This window comes from Falco rusticolus, chromosome 1 (genome assembly GCF_015220075.1).
Source record: "Falco rusticolus isolate bFalRus1 chromosome 1, bFalRus1.pri, whole genome shotgun sequence".
Lineage (NCBI taxonomy): Eukaryota > Metazoa > Chordata > Aves > Falconiformes > Falconidae > Falco > Falco rusticolus.
The window spans coordinates 44710097-44722729 of NC_051187.1; the positions used below are offsets into that span (position 1 = coordinate 44710097).

Genomic DNA, 12633 nt, shown 5'->3' on the forward strand with positions numbered 1-12633 from the left:
TGCTCTTCATCTCCCATTGCCTGTCCTTCCTAAACAGCCTGTATCCCTCCATTCCAAAGTCCAGTCATAAGAGCCATCCCTGCACATCTCCATGATGCCAGTAAGATCATAGCCCCACAGGTGTTCACATGTCTCTTAACTCCTCTTGTTTATTCCCCATGTTATGTGCATTTGCACAGAGGCATTTAAGTCGGGCCCCTGATGAAGCTTAATGGCTGGAGTGGCTGGAATCACTTTGTGCTGCTCTTCAGGTGTTGTTCTGTGATCTCTCTCCATGCTCTGGGCATCTCTTGCTGGCACTGGCATCGAACTGGTAGGAGTGGGATGGGCTGAGGTTCCCCTGCCCCCAGCAACTTTAGTTTAAAGTCCTCTTCAGCAGCTTGGCAAGTTTATGACCAAAGATGCTCTTCCCCTTCTCTGACAGATGGGCCCCATAAGCCGCCAGTAGACCAGGTTTCTCAAAGTTAGTCCCATGGTCTATGTTTCTTATTCTTTCTCTTTGACTCTTAACATTTCAGTAACTTATACCACAATTATTTTCTGAGATGTATTGTTTAAACAGCTTTTCATCCATTTAATGCGAGTCCCTTTAATTCTTTATGGTTCTATCACAACATCTTCTAGGATTATAAGAGAAAACATCGAAAAATATGATTCTTCTATATACTGATAACTGTGACACAGCCAAATGGAGTCCTCAATGTACATTTTGTCTCTGAGACTCTCCTATATGGATTTTTTTTCAGGAGTCAATGGTTAATAGAACAACAATTGACACCTGTCAGTTGATATAAGCTATCTGAACAATTCTTGCTTTTACCCATAGCAGTAGAACTGTATAGAAGATCCTGTTGTGAGGAGACGGAAGGTTCACCTTCTTGTCTCAGCAGGTTTGAGTCAGGTTCAGCAGTGGACACAGCCTGCTCTCAGTCCTTATGTTGCAAAGGCCTGGAAAGTATAAGGTACACTTAATGGCTGCTGCTCTAGTAAGGACAATAAGCTGCTGTTTACAGGCTTGCTGTGTTGGATGGTTTGGGAGGAATCCCAGACAGTAAACACAGCCCTACAGTAGCTGAGACCAGTGCCATGCATGATGCTTGATGATTCTGTTCTAACACCAGTCAGTGGTGACTCAGCAGTAATAGACAATTAGATAATTAGTGCTAGTCTCTTCTTTTGCTCGCTGTCTGTCCTCATAGAAAAAAATACGCTTACTTATTAAAAAAATACTTATTTCAAAATACCAGTCATGCGAATTATCCCCCAAAGCAAAAAAAAGTCTACAAATTTATTTTCTGAAATAAGTGTTTCTCATTCCTCTTACTTCTCCATCTCTACAACTGACAATTAAGCAGCAGCAAACATTCTTATCATCTCCCTTAATGTTTTGATTCTTTCCACCCCAGCTAGTTATGAGCTACCTACAAGATACCCCACAGACTCTCTTTTAAAACTCTTATTACTCACACTGCAGAAATACCCAACAGCCCAAACTATTTCGATGTGGCCCAGAACCAGACTTTTCCACTGTGATGGCTCTCAACAGAATCCATGGCTTGTGGAGGCTCTGCTTGTGAAAGGTCTCCTCCAGAGCCAGAGAAGTGGAGGGTAAGTTTCCAGGAACTGAGGTGGTCAGAGCTATTGGCACTCTGGAGCAGAGAACTCCTGCCCATAGAGATCTACAACTACCAATTCCAGGTCCTGCTGGCCCCCCCAGCCCATCCTACAGATGAGTGCAGAAACAAGAAATATCTCTGTGTTCCAGGACCACCATATCATTAAAGGTAGGGAAGCTTGTTCTGGTCAGTCCTCTCCTTTGAGGCATTTCATCCCTTGCTGACCCTTCACTGAGCAAGTCTCTGGGAATCTCTGACCCCATGCATCACCCAAAAGAAAGGTGCATCCATCTCCTTTGCCCCCTCCCTCCAACCCCTCATCATGAAAGGGCACAACCATAGCTTGATATAAAAGCTTCATTCCTCTTTCCCAGATTGATTAAGGTCTATTTTTCCAGTCTTCTGGTACCACAGAAATGTGAGAACCCTAAGAATATCACAGGTATGTTCCTCTTCCTTATCTCCCTTCTGAAGCCCTTGATTATCTCTGAATCAAGGTAGTTTGTGCCAGGGCTTCTAGTCATCAACAGGACTTTTACCATGCTATTCAGACTCCTATCAGCCCTCTCTGTGCTGCACGTTTTTTATTGCTTCAGGAAAACACTGTGCAGACTTTCCGTCCTTTTGCCCTCTGCTGAATGTCTTGTCTGCGCTTCTTAATGTCAGGAACGATGAATTCATCAAAGAAAAAAAAAAGTAAAAACAATCCCATACCCTATGAGTGCTGTTGCTGAGTGTTCCTGAAAAATGCTGATGTGCTCTTCTAACTGATACCTTTTAACTATCATTACCTCTCTGTTTGCTTTCATGTTAGTTTGGAGATAACATTGCTTTGAAGTGTATTAAAAGATGTGCTTTCATGTGTTCCACTATTAAAAACGTGAAGCCTTACATTTAAAGGATGAGGACAACATTCTGAAAACTGTCTGGGGGCTTTGGGGGTATTTGTGTTTATGGCAATTGTTCCTGTCAATGTGTAATGACAGCTAAGTATTTTATACAGTGACTTTCACAACCAGAATCAATCAGGTAGCAGCATGAATACTCAGCAGTACATACTCAGTCATAAATTGATTTACAGGGTCATTACTTTTCTCACTAAGTCAAGGGAGCAGCGCCTGTTAGTGACACCAGGAGATGCTTGACATTCAACTGCTCATAAAATAATAAGACACAGAAACAAGAGTGAATCTTTCAAACTGATCCTAGCAGCTAGTGGGAAATTACATTTAAGGCTAAGCTATTATAACAATTCAAGATTCCAGGGTGACCCTGCTAAAATAGCACAAATAATCTATCTGGAGCTTGTATTATAGAATTAAACTTTCAGTGGCCTAGAATTACCATGGAACTACTTCAAGTTTATGTGTATCTGAAAAAAATCTTTAGGAATAAAAAAGCAGTATCTTACGGCAAACTTTCTTACTATGCATAACTTACCGAAGTAGCAAATTCCATTAAAATTTGTAGCCAGTTTTATAATACTGAAACATCGTTCAATTCCTGTTTTATTTGTTGATAGTTTTCAGGACAAACTTTGTTCTGATAAATATAAATAAAGCCATCAATGCTATATCAACTCTGTGTTCTAAGAATTCTTTTAAGCCAAAAATGTTTAAGTGAACTTCCGCTGTTCAACAATGTTCTTGCCACTTAATACCTGTCATCACTGCCCTCAGACTACTAACTTTCCATGTTCCGCCACCAAGTCTATGTTCTGTACTTCAGGTTGAAAGGGGAATCTGTCTCCTGAACATCAAAGGCTGATGTTTCAGAGCTTTTATGTTACTGCATGTGCCTCTTCCGACTCAGCTGAATAAAGGCATTGCACTCAAAGCTCACCTGAATCAGCTTTCACACTGCAACTCTGTAGTAGTATTTTTCCTCTCTTTTGCTAGCCCAACTCCAGTATCTTTTCTCCCATTTTTCCATTGCTTTTCATGTTGTTCCCTTAACTCTATTCAGGACTCACCACTGCTATCAGAATGAGGCAATGGAAACTGTAGGGCACAATGTGGCACATTCTCTCTTGTTGGTTTAATTTTTTGCTTAGTAATTTCTCATGGTAGACAGGTAACTGGCATCATTTAGTTTGAATGCTCAACTATCATTCCTGGCAATGCAGGAATATTTCAAAAATACATTTAAAAAAACCCACCACCAACAACAACAAAACAAAAAAACCCAACAACAAATCTTTTCCTTCTTCAGGAATGAGTTGATACAGGACTTGAATGGATTTTCCAAACAGGTTGTCATTTAGGTGCAAACCACAAACACTTAGTAAAAGAAGGGGTCCTTCAGCTAGCACCTTTCTCACCACTGACACAGCAGAAGTATGTTGGGATAATCAGCAAGACAGTATAGTTTCCCCAATATTTACCTTCTCTAGTTTTCCGGATAAGTCCAGGAACTTCATTAAAATCCTTATGGTAGTTCCTGTAAAAGAGAAGTAAAAAAGGTTTCACAATGCATTTCTTTTATTTAGATTTTCCTCTAAAACTTCAAGTTTAAACCAGGACCACATACCAAACTCTATTTTTAGTTCCAATTAATCTCATTAAAGGTTACTTGACTGAAGAATTTGAAGGATTCATGTGTTTACTTACAGGTGTATACCATAGTTAATTTCATGACAGCAGCTATTTATTTGCCTAACGTGTCCAGCTCTTTATGCTGTGTGTAAATAATGTCTTTATAGCTTGTATTTCCTTTCAAGAGCAGGCATCTTTTTTACCTCAGTCACATTTACTGAAAGATTTTTTTATAATTTTGTAGGCATTAAAATCACTAAGATATAGCTGTGTGAACTACGAAATAACAGTCTGTATGAGCTTGTACTGTATATTAGAGTAGCACTGTGGTAGAAAGGCTAATACAAAAAGCTGGAAAAACAATTTAAGCCCCACCTTTGTAATAACAGAATTGCTGCTTTGGACATCTGGAGAGCCAGCTTTAGCCTGTTTAGGAGCCTGGTTGACAGAGGCACCTGAAGCACCTGAAGACGCTTAACCCTTGTGTAAGGACAGAAAAGCCAAAACAATCACTCAGACTTGGCACAGTATTTTAAGCCCCAGATGATAACTGTAGGCCAAGATCAAACATGGAACACGAACCACAAAATGCAGTTGCCCCTCTATGTCCAAGAAATATTTTTCCCTATGAAAACAGCGCCAGGTCAGCCAAAGAAAGTATCCTGCAGCCTCATATGCATACCACCTTTGACATTGCCCTTGAATAACACAAAAAGCCTGGTGCAGATTGCCGAGAGTTATGTGGGAGAACCGCAGGCAAAACTGAACTTTTTCAAAAAATATTTTACATCTTAGACAAGCAAAAATCATACCGGCAACTCATCCAGGGCTGGCGCAGTTATCTGCTCCTCAGCTTCTTGACTGAAATCAGAGTTCATGTAGGAGTTTTTAGAGATGGAACTGCTGTTGAAGCAATGGATGGCTATAAACTGTTCAGAAGGGACAGGAAAGGAAGGAGAGGTGGTGGGGTAGCCCTGTATGTCAGGGAGTGTTTTGACTGCCGAGAACTTGATGGTAACACCAAAGTCAAATGTTTATGGGTAAGAATCAGGGGGAAGACCAACAAAGCGGATATCCTGGTGGGAGTCTGTTATGGACCACTCAACTGGGATGAAGAGGCAGATGAAACATTCCACAAGCAGCTGGGAGAAGTCTTACAGTTGCTGGCCCTTGTTCTCGTGGGGAACTTCAACTTACCAGATGTCCACTGGAAATACAGCACAGCAGTAGGGAAACAGGTCCAGGAGGTTCCTGGAGCACGTGGAAGACAATTCCAGCTGGTGAGTAAGCCAACCAGCGGAGATGCCCCACTGGAACTGCTCTTTACAAACAAGGAAGAACTGGTGGGTGATGTGGTGGTTGGAGGCTGTCTTGGGCACAGCAATCATGAAATGATAGAGTTTTCAGGTCTTGGAGAAGTAAGGAGGGGGTTCAGCAGAACTCTTTTCTTGGAATTCCAGAGAGCAGACTTTGGCCTGTTTAGGAGCCTGGTTGACAGAGTCCCTTGGGAGGCAGTCCTGAAGGGCCAGGGGGTCCAGGAAGGCTGGACATTCTTCAAGAAGGAAATCTTAAAGGCCCAGGAGCAGGCTGTCCCTGTGTGTGGGAAGACGAGCAGGCAGGACAGAAGACTGGCCGGGCTGAACAGAGAGCTTTGGCTGGAGCTCAGGGGAAAAAGGAAAGTTTACCACCTTTGGCAGGCAGCTCAGGAGGACTACAGAGATGATGTGAGGTTATGCAGGGAGAAAATTAGAAAGATGAAAGCCCAGCTAGAACACAGGCTGGCCACTGCTGCAAAAGTTAAAAAAATGTTTTTTCCAAATACATTGGAAACAAAAGGAGGGCCACTCCATCATTTATCAACAGCTCTGGCAAACTGGGGAGGTCCCAGAAGACTGGAGGTTAGGCAGTTTGACACTCATCTATAAGAAGGGCTGGAAGAATGTTCCAGGGAACTACACGGCTGTCAGCTTCACCTCAGTGCCAGGGAAGGTGATGGAGCAGGTCACCCCGAGCGCCATCACACAGCACGTGCAGCACAGCTGGGGGGTCGGGCCCAGCCAGCCTGGGCTGATGAAAGGCAGGTCCTGCTGGATGAACCTGGTCTTGTAAGACAAGGTGACCCACCCAGTAGCTGAGGGAAAGGCTGTGGATGTTGTCCACCCCGACTTCAGTAAAGCCTTTGGCACAGTTCCCCCCAGCATTCTCCTGGAGAGACTGGCTGCTCATGGCTTGGGTGGGTCTATTATTTGTTGGGTAAGAAAACTACCTGGGCAGCCAGGCCCAAGCAGTTGTGGTGAGTGGGGTTACACCCAGCTGGTGGCTGGTCACACGCGGTGTCCCCAGGGCTCCGTGCTGGGGCCCGTTCAGTGTCTTTATGGAGGGCCTGGCTGAGGGGATGGAGCGCACCCTCAGCCAGTTTGCAGATGGCCCCCAGCTGGGCGGGAGTGTTGGTCGGCCTGAGGGCAGGAGGCTCTGCAGAGGGTCTGGGCAGGCTGCACCGATGGGCCGAGGCCACTGTACGAGGTTCCACCAGGCTCAGTGCCGGGCCCTGCCCTTGGGTCACAGCAACCCCCCGCAGTGCTCCAGGCTGGGGGAGAGCGGCTGGGCAGGGCCTGGGGGGAAAGGGCCTGGGGGTGCTGGCTGGCAGCCGGCTGGGCAGGAGCCAGCAGGGTGCCCAGGTGGCCAGGAAGGCCGGCAGCGTCCTGGCTGGTGGCTGAAACGGTGTGGCCAGCGGGGCAAGGGCAGTGACCGTCCCCCTGCGCTCGGCACTGGTGAGGCCGCACCTCGGGTACCGAGTTCAGGTTTGGGCCCCTCGCTGCAAGAGGGACAGGGAGGTGCTGGAGCGTGTCCAGGGACGGGCAGCGAGGCTGGTGGGGGGTCTGGAGCACAAGTCTTGTCAGGGGCGGCTGAGGGAACCGGGGTGTTCAGCCTGGAGAAAAGGAGACTGGGGGGGCTCATTGCTGCCTACAGCTGCCTGAGAGGGGGTTGTAGGCACGTGGGGGTCGGTCTCTCCTCCCAGGTAACAAGTGACAGGACAAGAAGCAAAGGCCTCAAGTTTTGCCAGGAGAGGTTCATAGTGGACGTTGGGAAGAATTTCTTCACTGCAAGGGTGGTCAGTCATTGGAACAGGCTGCCCAGGGAGGTGGTGGAATCACCATCCCTGGAGGTATGTGTAGATGTGGTACTTTGCAGCATGGTTTAGTGGTGGAATCAGCAGTGCTAGGTTAGTGGCTGGATTCCTATGATCTCAGAGGTCTTTTCCAGCTTACACAATTCTATGATTCTATGATTATCTTCCTGACTATATAAATGATCTTTTCTCTCTGTTTCTCCCTAATGGTAAAATAAGGGCAAAATATTTTCCAGGTTTATAAAACCTTTGAGATTTTTATGAAAGGCACTGTGGAAAGTCCTTAAAGGCTATCTAAGTGTGTGTTAATAAAGAGAAAACAAGAGCTGCCAGAATCGGGAAACATGATTATTTTCGTATTTACCAATATATTGTTTTTATGAATACAATCCTCTATCAAGAATCAACTCGCTAATGTGCTAGATGCTGTGCAAAGACAAACTAGAAAAGCAGCTTGTGGCACAGAAGTCCTAAAACTACATATAGGACAAGAGAAAACAGATGGATACTGACAGCGAAAAAGAATGGAATTTTCGAAATACTGAACTTTCAGTTTCCCAGTTAGACATAGAAATGATTCCCTGATGAGACAGAAATAGAATTCTGCTGATCAGGATTAACAATGGTCTTTCTATACCAGCAACATATTTTGTTCAAGGTTTTCTGTAACATAGGAGAGGGGAATTTTAAGGAAGGTAATGAAGCAGCTTTGTGGCTATTTATGACATAATTCTCCAGTGTAGAAAGAGGCATCATAGGTCAATGCATAAGTGTAGCTTTTGAAAACTTAACAAATGGACAGTGAAGGCTGTTACCACAATATAGTTGACACTGATGAAAGAGAAGCCTCTTCTTTGCACTGAATGCTTCTGCTACAAGGAGAATATGATTTTCTTCGGGACTCTATTTTACGTCACAAAACAGAAAGTTTCCGCTTCAGAAAATCTATCTCCCTGCTGAGTGTCATTCCCATTTCCACAAATAAACAAGAACATTTCTTAACCCAGCTAAATGTTCCTGCTACAAGATTACGTGTTTATAACAGCATGTACTGCATGTTACCAATTCATCAAAAAATATGCTCGTCTTCAATGTGAGTCATTTTTAGAGAGCAGAATCTTTTTTTTCAGTTTAAAGTACAAGCCCAGGATTTTACTGCTTTTAAATTCCTAGTTCCCTGTTTCTGCTACCTATTAAGGAAAACGCTGGCTCTCCTATGAGACTCCTCCTTCCTCTACCCCATACACAATCTTAACAAATAGCATATTTCTACCGAGAATGCAGTTTAACAGGCAAATGTACACAGCTCCACTTTTGAGCCCCCCCCCCCCCTTTGGACTGGATTGTGCTTAGACAATATTGCTGTTATCAATTAGCCAAGCACAGGACCTGGGTCTCCTGCAGCAGGTGATGCAGAACTTTCAATTACATCTTTCTATTTCCCACAGCTCAGCCCCGAATTAATAATACACTTAGGGAACTCTGGTGGCAGGCCAATAGAAATGAAGATATGGATTAGCTGTAGTAATAAAAGCAGGAGAGGAAACTTAAGGCAAACTGTAAAAGAGCCTTAAATATATATGTCATATATCCTGTGAGACAACATTAAGGTATAGGTAGCCTTCATCAAACCAGAATACACTGGAACTTATTTACATATTTGCCTCACAAAGTCTCATAGCTACACTTCCAGGGCTTTTGTGTAGCTCACAAATACCTGTGTGATTAGGTGTTGGTATGCACTCAAAGTAGGCACTGTTTTTTCTGATTTAGCACACAGCTGTTTCTCTGAGCCCTCTTTGCCACAACATCGTTCTCTGCTGCCATGGGTGTCAGGGTCCACTCAGTGGACTTGTGATGGTTCATTTACTATGATCTCGAAGCATAAAAAATCAAGGCAACCACGCCAAGGGGTTATGCTACAGTCAAACAGCACAATTTTGTTGTTTGCCCGTAAAGTGGCATGTGATAGGTAGAAAGACAGAAAGTAAAGAAAAGATAAAGTAAAAAGAAAAGGAAAGAGGATTATAGCTACCACCACGGGTCCAAGGTGTCCCTATGGTCCCAGGTCCAGGTTGCATCCTGCTGGTCCTTCCAATCATCATGTTCCTTGGTGGGGAAGATCTCCAAAGTCCGGTTGCTAAGGAGTCATCTTTTATGCCGAGCAATACACGTTGCTCCTCCTTTGGCTCATGAAATGTTGTCAGTCTCTGCCTTCTCGAGCAAGGTTATCACGCATGTTCTGGTTCGTTGTTATGACATCAGTTGTGATTCATCTTCTGGACAGCTGTTATGTGGCCTTACCATAGTTGTTCCTTTCAGTGCCAGGTATCAGGGAGCAGCATAGTACTCCTCGTACCATGCAGTTCTCCTTCAGGGTCACTGGGTCTCGGTGTCCATGAGGACCACATTCCATCTCCAGGTCTCTGTTAGCAATGTTGAGACAATATCATTCTCTTTAGACCGACTCTTACACATGCTTAACCTAGCTTCGATCCCTCAGCCTTCCAGGCCTTGTAAGCCTTCAAGATTTTTGCAGTTTTAGCTGTAGGACATAAACAATTATTTGGAAAAGGGGCACCACTGAATTGTAGCTTTTAGATGTTAGCCAGTTAGTGCACTATATGGTGAGTTCACATAACACCCTCTCTTACAGATCAGAGTCTTCAGGAATCCCATGGGAAAAACTACACAGGAATGGTCAGTCTTATAGGGACACGTCTCAGTTCCATTTGTTGTGGGATCTCTCCTGGCACTGCTGGCAGCCATTGCATTGTTCTGCACCTAAGAAAGGCAGAACTGCTGGATGGAGAAGCAGCAAGATCACAGAAAAATCCTCAGAGCTTGTATCAAAATATGCTTGTTAAAATGCCTTTTTAAAGCAGTTCTTGAAGGCAAGAAGCACATTTAAGAAGGGACAGTTAGCTGTGTGTTGCGAAGTGCACACCTTCCTAAAGGTACTTAAAGAGACTAACAGGTAAAGGAGGGGGAAAAGAAAATAAAAGGAAATAATTTTGTGTTCTGGAGGAGGGGGAGGGGGGGAAGAACAACTGTTAGATATTTTTACTTCATTACCCTCTCCATAACTCAAAATGTCTAGGTTTGCTGGGCTTCTATGATTTTGACAGATGTAAACATGACAGTGCATCTCTAAGCTCTTGATCAGCCACCAACACCTCCAGTGTGGAATGGGTCTAAATTTTCAGCTTCAAGAACCATTTTATGCCTACTAAGATGTTTATTCCTTTACCACTGTTGCTGTTAAGAAGCTGGAGAAGAGAGGAGCAAGCCAGAAGTAGGGACACACCTTTTTTGTATGTCCTAAATTGATCTGTCCTGCATAGGCATTTGGAGTGGCATCTTTCTCCCACAAAATAGATAATATGAGGTTTAGATTATGCTCTGGGGTAAGACTGAAGCAATACAGTCTAAGTCTATCTTAACCTCCTTATACAACTCTGGAGCTGGTCACTGTTCCTGCAGTTCTTACATCTATTCATGAAGCATGCATGTTTCTTCCATCCTCATCGTGGTTTTTTTTTTATCTGTATAGTCTGTATAACATTGGGAAAAGAGACTGTCTTTAGTGGTTCCTCAGTGATGTACTGTCCTCTTAAAAACTGGGCATCTTGGCATCACTGCAATACAGCTCATTAATAGTGAATTCATACCTTTCTTCTTACACAGTCTCACCTCTTCCACAGAATACGGGTTTCGTTCACATAACCACAGTTAGTTATATCAAGTAACTTCTCATTTTCACCCTGTAATGTAAACCCTGGAGCAGCAGATGGCATATGTGAAATGGAAACAAGGGGTGACTCAGTTTAAAAAGAAAAAAGAGAAAGAACTAATTCCCTGTTTGCTCCACTATCTCCTTAGCTACCTACTTCAGCTACAAGACAGAAATGTGCTACCTTGTCATTTCAATTTTTCATACACTGTGCATGTGTTCTGTAACTTAACACCCACTCTTTCTCCTCAGTCTTCTGCCACAGGCATCAGTTTGTAACAAATTCCTGCTTGAAAAATTCACAACAATGAAAAAAAAAATTTAAAAGGATTACTAAAGAGAAATCTGGGCACTGGCATGTTTCTGGGTCTTATTTTCCTTTTCTTTGAAGGTAATTTTGTATCACCAGCCAAACTTGACTAAAAGCTGCAGACTTCTTTCCTGCCGTTTATTGTTACTGTTTCCTTCTCTATGCAGATGGCTCCTGCTAGAGGCAATAAATATGTTACTCAGATTACAAAGAACAAGCCAACAAAACATAAATCATTAAGTGCCAAAGACTGCTCAAATAATAAGAAACAGCAACATTTGTTGTTGTACTTGTCCCATTTCTAAATGTTTTCTGGTAAACTGATAGTTCAGACAAACAGCTCTTCCCTCCAGAACAGAATGGAATTGTCCAGGGGAAAAAAAAAAATAATAAAAAAAAAGAATCAGTCTTTTTCAGAGTTGGTGAAGTCTCATAAATCTACCCCCAAAAAATTATGAATTCAGGAAGAGACCTCTATCTGTCCAGGCAAATCTATTCAGCCCTCAGCAATGTGACAAGCAGTTCTTGATTTTTGTCTTTTGTAGCTAATCCTGGTAAGGATATATTTAACGTGAAACTGAAATTAAACTTCATGACTGCTAAGGAGTGGCTGCATTAAGTGCACTTCAGAAACTGGGGCATCCCTCCTCCTCAATCTGCCAGAGCTAAGCCCTGTGGACTCTCAGACCCAGGAGGTTTCTCCCATCCCAGCCCAATGGATGCAGCTGCTTCTTGTCCCTTCTGCAGGTCTGGCCAGCAGCAAGTTGCAGACACACACAGATACTAACATTGCCTCTCATAGAGGCCAGACCAATGCAGGCAGAGCAGTGCCTTTTCCAGCATCCACATCACATAAACCCCATCTCACTCACCTAAACATAAGCACAGATAGCCGAGGCTTGTTCAGCTGATCAGGTTTGGAGTTCACTCATAAAAAGAGACACACTCCTCTTCACTCTCTAGATTCACAGTCACAGATAGCACAGGCTTTAATTCCCTCTAATATCCGTGTTTAAGCCCTGGGCTCCCTACCTGGTCACTAGGTCAGAGCTTGGGTCTTTCCAGGTGCAGGTCATCTACTCACCAGGCAGTCCAGGCTGAAGTTCACTTGTGGATAATATATATTAATATATATATATATATATATATATATATAAAAAATAAATGCACACACAGAGGACTGATGTTCACTGAGGAAAAATATACACATACCCAATCTAAAAGGCACCTGTGGCCCCTTTTCCAGTTGCTGGCAGTTGTACCTCTTACATGCTTCTAACATGTGCATGCACATACACCGTATAGTGAGA

The 12633-nt window shown here is 43.5% G+C and overlaps 1 long non-coding RNA gene across 1 annotated transcript; it reads right to left on the reverse strand.

The window, feature by feature from the left end:
• Positions 1-827: 827 nt before the first annotated feature.
• On the reverse strand, positions 828-10045 carry LOC119154236. Its single transcript, XR_005106395.1, has 3 exons — positions 9316-10045; positions 4000-4055; positions 828-948 (listed from the first exon to the last, which is right to left on the reverse strand). It is a non-coding gene; the product is annotated as an uncharacterized LOC119154236 (long non-coding RNA).
• Between the last annotated feature and the right edge of the window lie 2588 nt (positions 10046-12633).